The sequence below is a fragment of the Buteo buteo genome, chromosome 4 (genome assembly GCF_964188355.1).
Source record: "Buteo buteo chromosome 4, bButBut1.hap1.1, whole genome shotgun sequence".
NCBI classification, from domain to species: domain Eukaryota; kingdom Metazoa; phylum Chordata; class Aves; order Accipitriformes; family Accipitridae; genus Buteo; species Buteo buteo.
This window is the reverse complement of record NC_134174.1, coordinates 36,123,208-36,134,779: the sequence shown is the minus strand read 5'-3', so window position 1 is coordinate 36,134,779 and position 11,572 is coordinate 36,123,208.

Sequence of the window (11,572 nt, the reverse complement as noted above, 5' to 3'; positions counted from 1 at the left end):
TGTAGGTTTCAAACCTGAGATTTGCAGAAGTAGTAATCTACTTAGAATCAGCGCACAATGCAGCGGATGATGTAGCAATAGAGCTATACATATTAAGAGATAAAATGCAAAAGGAAAGAAAGCATATAGGAAAAGAATGCATAGAGTAAGAGCATCACATTTATGTGTTTGTTTTCATTTGACTGCTGAAAGTACAACATTCATATTAACATTCATCCACAGGGAAGACTGTCAGCATCACTCAGCAGTTGGAAGCGAAGAACTAAACATGAACCTTTTGTATCTTGTTCAAAAAATATCTAGAAATTATGAAAGACACCTGGATGGTGTAGTGACCAAAGATTTCTACATGCTGTCAGCACACAAATAAATGCAATATACAGAGTGCAGTTGTTCATTTATACCCCCACTGATGAGTCTGTACCTTGAACTGACAAGACAGCTGAGACACACCAGTTTGATTCTAGGCAAACTCAGTTTTATCCTCTCTGCAAGGATTGCCAATAATTTTACCAGTCCTAACAATAATTTGATTATATGATGTTCCACCAAAACTCTTTCCTGTATTACGTCCTCATCTGTTTCATTGTGATACTTATTATTTTGCTTTAGAAGGTTTAAGGTACTTAAGCACTTGCAAAACACAGTTCAGGACTTTAAAAATAGTTTTATTCCATGTATATATTTGACTCTAATCTTTCTAGTCTGAACATATGAAAGCATCAGAAGATAAAAAATGAAAGCTGAAATTCCATTTTTCAGTGATTAGATTACATTTTCATTATTAAATGGCAATGAAAAACAAAGAGCTCAAAGATGCAGATTAAAAGATGCAATTGTTGTTCCTCTTGAGCACATGGCAGTAACATGTGCACTGAGAAAAGAGTTCACCTTATGCAAAATTATGTATGTGACCAATTAACAGAATGTTTCAGAGCTCCACAGGAACATCAAGGACAGTAACACTATATGCTCAAAATCATAGTTACTTGGAAAAATCATGAAATATTATCTTGGAAAATGTTTTATAAGGATTTTTTTCTTTCATACTTACTCCCTCCCTCCTTTTTTATTAGCTCTAGTTACTCAGGAAAGCAATGCTTATATATGCATGTGTGTATAAATAAAAATATATTTATATGAAATGTATCTTTTACATATACCCCGATATATATGTATGTGTGTATGTATGTGTGTGTGTGTGTGTGTGTATATAAACACAGTTGTTCTAGGCATTGGGAAACATCTGGAGAATGTAAGTGGATAAACAGATGATTCCTAAATAGCAGCCCTGGGCTGTTGGAGATATAATTTATACAGGTCACTAGTGATTGCTCCTTCAAGTCCTCCAAGCCCATCTCAGCACAGGCTGGAGGATAAGCTATCAGTCTGTCTCCAAGGTCCTTCCTTAACACTGAATCTTTCTGGAAACAGTTTTCAGTTAGACATAGTTCAGTTGCAATGAGTTTTAAGTACTTGTTTTCCTGTCAAGTAAGAAAGCTGGATTCTCACAAAGACAAAATAGAAATTTTATTCTTATAAGCTGGTGCCTGCCGCTGATTCATGGACTTCTGAAGACATTATCCCAAGAGATTCTGACAGTTTCCTGAAATACTGGCACCAGATATTGAATCACTGCTCTATCTAGTAAGGCACTTAGCAAGGTTCTGCTGTACTTTTAAACCAGGAGATGTTGAAGGTGTTTTTCTCTGAGTTAATAATTACTAGCTGTAGATAGCAGCAAGTTTGAAAGAGACTGAACTATTTTAGAAATGCATGCAATAAATAATAATGGCTATGCTTTAGATGTTTGTCACAAGGCTCAAGGACAAATTCTAAACAGCATGACTCTTGCATTTTAATGGCTAAAAATATGTCTTCAATCTACACTGTGAAATAGAAAATGCTGGCAGACAAAAACTTACATGCAAAATTATCAGTGATTAAAACTTCCGCTCTTTCACTCTCACTATAAAGATAGCTATGAAAAATATTTTGTGCTCTAGGTCCTTTGAAACCAAGGAACTCCTGGTGATCTGCAAACATGAATGTATCTTCAGAATATGTTTTAATAGAGTTAAGGCTACTTCTAATTCATTTTAAATAAACTGAGGTACAGAAAGGTGCCAGAATCAAAGTGGCAAGCTAGTGGCAGAGACAAAGCTGGAATCCACCTCTCCTCACTGTCAGATCAGTATGTTTAGGACTGAACCATGCAATACCCTGTATGAAACTCTATCCCATACCAAACTGGTGTAGAGGAAGAACATAAAATCCAATAGACTGAGTGCAAGAAAGCTTTATCAGTAACAACTGCGAGTAAATTAAGAAATATTTGTGGATATTCACCTAAATATTGATGGTTAAAAACAGAGGTTCTGAACAGAGGTTCAGAGAGTCTCAGAGGTGCAGAAAAAGGGGAACACAAACAAGCCAAAGGATCTTTTTTTACTGAGGATGCAGTTCAAGTGCAGAACTAACTCAGACTGCAACGATGGACATAATGAAAGTATTATTAGATAAGAACTTAGAAAATTATAAACCTACAAAGAATTTTAAACTGGGTATTTGATTGCAAACATTTTTTAGATGTCTGTTGGGGGTTTTTTTATGCCACATTTTTATAATCTATTGCAATCCTTTTTCAAGAACAGTATGATACTCTGGCAACATGACTTAAGTTGCAAGAAAAAGTGAGGACAAATGCTTTAGAGATTTCAATCAGTAATATAATGACAGCTGCTGGGTTTGAATACAGTATCTATGGGTAAAGGAGGATCTTGGTGAAAGGGGAATGTTTTTATGAATTATTTACTTACTAAAGTGAGAATGGTACTACCTGAACTATGGCTTTTCCAATGCATGCAGTGACATGCATTTTTGTATATTTATAGTCTTTAATTCCTACTAAGACTCCAGATTCCACTGCTAAGTGACATACAATGTTACACACCTTTGCATGGAATATAATCTTCTTCGTGTTTATCAGAACGCACTTAAGGGAAAAAAGTTCTTCTTTTGGAGTCAGAATTTCTAATCATAATTAGCTGAAGACACACTGTGGTATCCAGAGGGAAAAGGGGGTTGGAGACATATTCATTATCAAAGAGATACCTCATTAGTCCTGTGAAAATCTTCAAAGATGACAGCCCTCGTTAATGTGAAAATTCAGCAACTGAAAATCTCTTACTGATTCCAAAGTACAAAGAGAGAAATTAGATGGAAAATAAGCTTTTATGTTAATTTTCTTTAAGACAGAACTCTTTACAGGTATAATCAACTAAATAAATAACTGTACCCTTCATCCTGGCAGAGGTAGTGTGATAGTGTGCATTTAAAGTGACATATTTCAATACTAAGAAAGTAGTAGCATGTGCTGCTGATGCATCTAAATCACGAGCAGTATTGCAGACTCTTGCAAGGAGAAACGAACCTTAGTTTTCCCTGGAGTTGTGCTTCTCTTATAGTCCCAGTGTCCTGGAAGTCTTTTGCTTGTGGAAAGCATAGAAGCAACTGCAGATAAGCATTATTTCTCTAGATGCAGATGACCTTGAGTGGTCCAAAGATGGGAGAGAACAGAGGGGAATAAGAGATTATAAAGAAGCAGAAACAGAAAAATACAAAATGAGACAGAAAAAGGTTTTCCAAATCAGAAGGAGAAGGCAACCCTGTTAGTAAGTGAAGATCAGGTCTCATGAAATATTGAAGAGAGAAATAAAAAAACTAGGCCTGCCATTTTCCCCTGGAGTGGTAGAAGACCCTACTTTGCACTCTCTTCATGCTACTTGTAATTCCTGATGCAAATACAGGGGCATCCCCTAGCTAGATAGATACACGAGAGTATCACTGGGGAGACACAATTATGATCTGTAAAATTTTACACCTGAGGCCAATTTTAAGTACTTAGCTAAATATATAGATTGCATATTCAGTGAATGAATTAAAATGTACCAGATAGAAACATAATGGTCCTTAGATCTGTTTTCTACATCAGTGTTTACAGGTACATGTGAATCTTTCTTAGTTTGTTTGTCACTGAATGAATAGGTGCCATTTCATGAGTTAGGGAATTCTGTTACCATTTTAAATGCAGAAATGCTTATCTGGCAATTTTAGTACATTAGTACCCAAGGTTACTGGCTTTTTAAAAAAGCTTAAGCAAGGATCTGCAGTCCTGTGACACTTCTAGTTCTGTTCTGCTCCTCCAGGTACACATTGTAGATTCAATATCAGCTTGGGTAATATTTTATTTCAAATATAATTTAAATGAATTCATTCTATACACATATTTTCTGTAGGTTCGTGATGAATATGCAAACATTTACCATCCTCATAAGCTTTTGGCTTAAGCACAGTGAACCTACAGAATTATTGCTTAAATCAATGTGGTCCCATAAATAAATTTTAAACATTAGGATTTTGGTTAAGGGCATATTGGAAGACATTATAATTTGTCCTGCATCCTTAACAGGTCCTTATTTAAAAAAAATGTACCTAATCTCTTACTACTGTTAAAGATTATAAAAACCACTCAGCTGCCCGCTTTCTTCACCAAGTTGTTGCCCAAAAGTATGTTGATACCAGCTTACATGCACCAAGACTTACTAAAGGAGTCCACAGCTGATGGCAAACATCAATTCTAACAATAAAAGTTAATTTGGAAGAAAAACAACCCACAGATATATTGATGGACCTTTTCAGATCTTTCCATGATGAATTATTCAGTGGAGGATGATTTGGGCCTCTTACAAATTTAGAAAGCTATGATGATAAAGGTACCTGATTAAGAAACCTGAAAACCAAAATCCTGTATTTATACATGACTTAGAAACAGCTTTAGGGAATATATTGCACTGCCAACATATCTCTCCTCAAAGCCAAGAAATCCTCTTCAGAGGAAAAGACACTGCAAGATCCATGTCTAATTAGTCTATCTTTTTGCCAAAATTACTAACATAACATTCGACTTTATAGAATAGAGAGCACATAGGTCACAAGACAGAAATATTGATAACCACTGAGATTACCAGTTTTCACTGGAAGTTCGATCACTGAGGACTAGACTAGGACTAAAACTTACTCTGTTACTCTTTTAATAGCCATCAGACCATACTGTCTGTCAGAAATAATACAACATCTTCACCGAGATGTGACCCAGTTGGTGACTGTGAATTGAATCTCACTTTACTCCCTTTACTACTCCTTTGAGATAAAGATCCTATTATCCATTACCTCTGTCTTTGTAGAGCATGTAATTTCTTGTGAAATTTACTGATTCAAAAGCTAATAATATGTTTAAAGCTCTATATTAGATGGTCTTCAGTCACTGCCAAGGAGGAATGAAGCTAATGCTAAAAGTTCATCAATGTGTATAGTAAACAAAAAGAATAAAAACAGATTAGTGAGAATGGTTTTTACATTTGCTCTGCAACACTGAGTTCTGTAAAATAATATATACAAGTCAGAATACATTTCCATATCAAAATGCAGTCAACAGCAGGAGACTGTATTTTGATTAGCATAGTAAATTCTGGTTTGGTCAGCTTACAAATAAACTGGGGGGAAGAATGAGAAGGGAGGAATATACTGGAGATCTTCTTAGAGGAATGAATTCAAACACTCAGTCCCACTGGCTGCTCAGAGACTTGGCAAATATACACCATCACTGAGCCATTTCAGTCATTGCTTTTAACTGCTTTACAGGCCATCAGCTTATGGAAATACTGAGACAGAGTAAGTCATGTCTTGCTAATGCTGATTTTTTTTTAAGTAAAAGATGAGTGAAAAAAAAAATAAGGCAGGGAAGGAAAAAGAGGTCTTCCCAGGTTTTGTTTGCTGGGGGAGATGAGACTGCAATCTCAATATTCCTCATCTCTGGCTTATCTAATCAACGTATATCCCTGGATCGGGCCTAGTAATGATGCAGTTTTGAGGAGGGTGTGGGGGGAAGCAGGTGGGCTTCTCCAAATCCCAGGGATACTAAAGATGGCAAAGATGACAGTAAAATTCCTTCCATCCTCCCAGCCTTTCTCCACAGCAACTTCCAACACTTTTTAATGACTTCAGAAAACATAAGGAGCAGAGTCATCCCCCCATTACCCTGCCTCCTAGTTAGTTCTCATTGCCAGCACATCAATTATGATCCATTAATTTCTGGTTCCATTCCTCCCTTGTTTACCAGACATGATGTCAACCCAGTCCTTGGGTTGTATCGGTAGATGTTTTTGTTTTCATTAGTTCAGTAAGCCATCTCTCTCAACAACCCTTGTTATATGCAAATAGGACATTTTATGCAAAGTCTCTCACTTAAAAATCCACCTTACAGTTTGGTTCGGCCCCATAAGACCTCAGCAATTACAAAAGAAAATCTAGTATGCGAGTGTTTCCTAAGAATTTATCATCTTTGCTCTATTTAAATGTTAAAGCTAATGCCATTACAACTTCAAATTGTCTGGCCTTCTAGACCTGTTATAACATTTAAGTAGGAAAAGTATTATGCTCTGTGTTCTCTTTGACAACTGTGTCACTCCTGAGTGCTCCTGGTACCAAGAGTATTTCCACAAGGGCAGTATTGGTTTTATTCACCCGCTATGTGCAGCAGCATGTCAAGTCATTCCTTTCACATTATGCACTAATTAAAAAATAAACATGTAGTGTGACAAGTTAGGTTCAAAAATCTCTGAAGGACAGACCTGCATACAGCAAATCAGCTGATCCTTTGTGCCCTCAACTATGACTTATTCCTATTCTCTTAAATTACATTCTACCAGCTGATCAGTTCATAAAGTAAATGGACATCTGCAGTAGAGAGCAGACATTTTAATAGTAGAGTGCTGTAGACATGGCTGACTGCCAAAGAACACATTGTTAAAGCAAGCAGCATAAAATGAAAAATTAAGATATTGGCACCAAGACCTACTGGTAAGAGCTGAGGGTCAGTAAAGGACACAGCAATAATCTAAAAGATTTTTTCCACTAGATTAAATTTAGGACAGGCAAGGCATCCTTGCTTTAGAGAAGTGTTCTGCAGTGCTGGGAACTGAGGCGAGTCTCAAAACAAACATAAAAGACCCAGTTGGCTGTCCTGGCCACCAGAGCTTCTCTTCTTGGCCAATTAGCAATTTGGTACAATCCTTCTTTATAGCACAACTGTCGCAGCTGGACATACCACTCAGATCAGTTCTGAAATGCACTTTGTCAGTAATCAGGACATATTTTAATGTATGTGTTTTATTTGATACTCTATTTTGGTTTGTTTACTTGGAAAACAACAATTTCTTCAAATTGCCTTTTGCCTAAAACGGACACAGAATAACAGCAGCAAGGCAAAAGAATATATTCAAATGCTCCTTCATCAGTAGCTGCCACTGTTATCACTAGTTAACATACATTGCACATGAAAAAGGTTTTGAGAAGTTCTCTAGTTAAATGGCTGAGCATTCATTATTCAGGAAACTCCAAACACATGATTGCACATCCCTTCCTCTGGGTACATACATTGTGCTCCGATCTTTACTTATGTACTGTTACTCAAATAGTATCATGATTTTTTTTATTGCTGTCCTGTACAATGACTACAGTATAGCCTGTGATGTGTCTTTATTCCCCTCAGTAATTCTATTGTCACTATGACCTACTGCCTCTTTATTGACTCTGACTTCTTTATGTAAGTTGTATTTTACTCCACAGATGCATTTAAATAGTTTGCCAGCATCTGTATACCATCCCATTTATTTCTGTGCCTGAGAGTACTCCTGCCTTTGGAGCAATTTAGAGCTGAAGCAATCAAGCAAACAGCTACAAATTGAGATGGTGAGACTCTTCAACAATGTCTTATAGGATCAGTGACTTAATATTACAGTATAATCCTAAACATTTTTTTGCTTGTTTGTTTATATGGAGTCTGTCTAGGAGCATACCCAGTGGTCCCTGGAGAGCACAGCTAAGAATTAGAAGAATTCTTCTCGACCTGTGGCTGTTCACAAACAACAGGCAATCATAGCTATAGATTTCATTATTTGGAGTCATTTAGCCAAAACCAAAGGTATGAAGTGCAGCCTGTGTGTGTGCCAGGAAATCTTGTCAGCTCAATGCAGTGAGATTTTCTCTCTCAAAGCAGAGCAGCTCTGAAATTTCTAAGGTGAATCATGAAGAGTGTCCTTTTGTGATTTTTTATTATAAAGCAGGAGCATTACTTACTCTTTCAATGATTTACAAAGCATATAGGGATTGAGCCTGAACATCTTCAGCACAGCATTCATTATTCATCCGTGTTAGTCGAGCGTAGCTCAGCCTTCCCTATGTTGCATTGGGCAAGAAAGCAACGTGTCTGTGATTATCAGCAAGGACAGAGTGAACCCTGCCATGCGAGGTGATGAGAAGAGGGAGAGAGAAGGGGAGATGTACTCGACCACGTGATGGCAAACACGTCACAGGACATGGGAGGTTTTGTGCCACATCCAACCGAGCTCACAAGGGAGAGGGGGAGGTGTATGCCTCCCTTGGGTTTTTTCCTTCCTCTTCACCCCACCTAAATCCAGCCTATTTACCTGTTGGTTTGGACTATAATTGCTATCTCATTGGACAAATTGCAATCTTACACTTTAAGGTTAGGACTTTAATGTAAGCTATTTGGCTGACCTTGCTCCAGATTATTTTTAGACATCAGGAATGAATACTGTTATGAATAATAGTGCGTTCAGTCATTTTGGATTAGAAAACTATACAGAGAGCTTGGGAAATATCACTGATTTCTTCTCAGCAGCTTAATACAAGAAGATGAAACCAATGGAAAAAATTTAGCCTTTTTCACACTACACATTTTAACAGGAAATTGTGTGACATTTATACCATCATCTAATTTCTCTTACGCAAATCCTTTCAACAGGATACGAAATGAAAAGTCATAGATTCATTCTTTTAAGCTTCCTCCATGAATGTTTCAGCTTGGATAACCCTGTGTCTGACAGTCTAGTCAAAAGGTGCTTAAAAATGCAAGCCTCTAAGATACATAACCAGATATAGACTTTTTATAACTGCATCCATATGGATTTTTTGGGCTTATCGCTACTGGCCCTAATAGATTGTGACTGTCCACTCACTTTATTTTAGAGCAGTCAGAGAGCCTGGGTCAATTTCTTGCTAGAAAATTGACTTGCATTTGCATTATTTTAATACAGGATGAAGAAACAGGCTGAATATAAGGCAGGGTTAAAATCCGGCACAGAAAAATCAGTCTGACTCTGCTTATGCACGCCTTCCTTGTCGTGGGCTGTACCAGTCAGGGCTGATACAAATACAGCTATTAAACTTCCTTCCATTTTAAGCAGCATTATTAAAAAGACCCGAAAAGTGGGACAAGTTAGCAGCTTAATATCACTCTAACAGAACGTGGAGCCTAATCTCTAATACCTTTATTCAGGACGCTCCTTCTCTGGGTTCTCTGCCAACACCCTTTCCCTCAGCCCTCTCTCAGCAAGGGAAGATCTAGGTCCCAGAGTGATTGAGGTCACTGGGGCAGCCAGCCCCTGTGATATAATCACAAGACTGCGGACCACAGGCGTTTGAGCCTACCGTAGCTGACAAAACCACAGCCACTGGCTGACCCACATTGGGGGAGAGAGGAGACCCAGACAGACTCACAGCTGAGCCAGCCATCAACACGGATGCCCCAAGGCCCCCAAACAAACAGAATTTCTCACTGATCCTGAGTCTCTCTGAGAACAACAGGAGGCATTTTAAGCATCATTTGTCACTAGGATCCCTGAAAAGAATAACACCACTACTGGTAGTGGAGGGAATTTATTAAAAAGGCTACAACAGATTCTTTTCTGAGGGTTGTATGGAATAGGCTAAGTCTAATCAGGGGCTGAAGATTGAAGGCTAATATGAATAATCTTTATCCTAATACCTCCTACACATATTATTGATGATAAAGTTGAGCTATCAATATGAAAGGCAATTTTAAGGAAAAAAAATTAAACACAGGCATAAATTAGTGAAGCTGGAGACAAATATAACAGTAACAACAATAATGAGTGCAATAAAGAATATCAATTTGTTGCATCTTCTAGAGATGAGACTTGCAGAGTAATAAAAGCAATGTACATACAAATTACGTTCAAGGTTAAAGTAACACCAAGGCTCCCTTATTTCAGTTCCACTGCCTTCTGAAATCCTCTCTTAAATTTTAAGGCTTCAGTGACATCTGCTGTTGAAGACCTCTTTAATTAATTAGCTGTAATTTAACAGATATTCTCTCCAAGTGAATTCTTCTTCAACAAGTTTCTGATACTCGATTCTATTCGTAAAGTTCCTGACCACCACAGAACCCCACTTTAATCTGATCAGATTAAAAACCTCCGAGACTGAGCTCTTTTATTGTTCTGGTCAGTCAACAAGCTGCTAAATCACTCTTGTTTTTTTAAAGCAACATAAATTTTCTCTCTGCCTTGCTCCTGCCCTCCCTTCCAATTTTAATATGTGGAAATTGTATAAGCACATGTTTAACTGCCAATAAAGTTACCCCTGATATGTTCAAATTCATTGGTGGAATACCAAGATGGAGTTTATGATCAAAATCAACCATGACAAAAGGCTCTGTGTAAAATGATCCTGGAACTTTGTAAATTAATGCATCTGTGCTCTCACAATAGCCTTTAAGAAGGACTAGCAGAAGAGTAGGCTAATGATTACCCACATTAATTAATCTGTGGTTCCCTTTCACCTGTGACTTTAATGCTTGCGAGAGCAGAACTGAAAGGCCAACAGGCTTCTGTCAAACCCCTAATCCAAGCAATTCAAGAAAGACTAAAAGTCAGGCTAAAAGTCTGATTCTTCAGCTCAGAGCAGTGACAGAAGAATTCAGAATTAAACTTACTGCATTGCTCAACTGACACCACCAGTTATGTGATATGGTGATTACTATCCTGGATAAAATGTGTTGTGTCAACATAATACTCCATTAAAAAGGTATGGTCAAGCAGTATGCAGAATACTGCTGTTTAGTTGCATTTCTTTCTTCTCACTCTGAAAAAAAAATTCTTTTCACATTAAAATTAATGGTAGGTCCTGCACATGAGTCAGGGCAATCCCAAGCACAAATACAGGCTGGGCAATGAGTGGGTTGAGAGCAGCCCTGAGGAGAAGGACTTGGTGGTGCTGATTGACAAGAAGCTCAACATGACCTGGCCATGTGCGTTTGCAGCCCAGAAAGCCAACCGGATCCTGGGCTGCATCCAAAGCAGTGTGACCAGCAGGTCGAGGGAGGTGATTCTGCCCCTCTACTCTGCTCTCGTGAGACCCCACCTGGAGTACTGCACCCACCTCTGGGGCCCCCAACATAAGAAGGACATGGACCTGTTGGTGGAGGTCCAGGAGAGGGCCACAAAAATGACCAGAGAACAGGCTGAGAGAGTTGGGGTTGCTCAGCCTGGAGAAGAGAAGGCTCCAGGGAGACTTTATAGCAGCTTTCCAGTACCTAAAGGGGGCCTACAAGAAAGCCGGAGAGAGACTTTTTACAAGGGCATGTAGTGATAGGACAAGGGCTAATGGCTTTAAACTGCAAGAGGGT